This window comes from Mustela lutreola, chromosome 1 (genome assembly GCF_030435805.1).
Source record: "Mustela lutreola isolate mMusLut2 chromosome 1, mMusLut2.pri, whole genome shotgun sequence".
Lineage (NCBI taxonomy): Eukaryota > Metazoa > Chordata > Mammalia > Carnivora > Mustelidae > Mustela > Mustela lutreola.
In genome coordinates this window covers 86,603,218-86,603,944 of record NC_081290.1, presented here as the reverse complement: position 1 = coordinate 86,603,944, position 727 = coordinate 86,603,218, and the positions used below count along the sequence as shown (strand labels likewise).

The following is a 727-nucleotide window of genomic DNA, read 5'->3' as shown; positions in this document are numbered from 1 at the left end:
ATATGATAATTGACTGTCTCTGCTTGACTTATTTCACTCAGCATATTCTCTTCCAGTCCCATCCATGTTGCTACAAAAGTTGGGTATTCATCCTTTCTGGTGGAGACATAATACTCCATAGTGTATATGGACCACATCTTCCTTATCCATTCTTCCGTTGAAGGGCATCTTGGTTCTTTCCACAGTTTGGTGACTGTGGCCATTGCTCCTATAAACATTGGGGTACAGATGGCCCTTCTTTTCACTACATCTGTAACTTTGGGGTAAATACCTGGTAGTGCCAATTTTTTTCTAATATAAAGTATTATAGAACTTCATTATTTTAAATAATTGAATCTGAAAGTCCACTTCAAGGGTCTCTCATAAACTACAATACTCTGGTGCTCACTTTGGCAGCACATATACTAAAATTGGAACAATACAGAGAAGATAGCATGGCCCCTGTGCAAGGATGACACACAAATTCATGAAGCGTTCCATATTTTAAAAAATAAAATAAAAATAAAAATAAAAGCTACAATACTCTGAACACAAAGAATAGAGTGAAGGACTTTTATCTGACTTTTATCTGTCTTTGTGGATCTCCCAATTTCCCTCAACTGTGACATGTAACTATCTGACACACCGACAGAGTAAGTGCACCTGCATCAACTGTATATTACATGTTAGAACCCTTTAGTACCTTCTTGTAATTCTGGCACTCCAGGAGATCATCTGTGTACCCCCC

General features: G+C 37.8%; 1 non-coding gene across 1 annotated transcript; it reads left to right on the top strand.

Moving 5' to 3' along the window:
• The first annotated feature begins 380 nt into the window (after positions 1 to 380).
• Positions 381 to 486, top strand: LOC131822858 (U6 spliceosomal RNA). Its single transcript, XR_009350344.1, has one exon. It is a non-coding gene; the product is annotated as a U6 spliceosomal RNA (small nuclear RNA).
• The last annotated feature ends 241 nt before the right edge of the window (positions 487 to 727 follow it).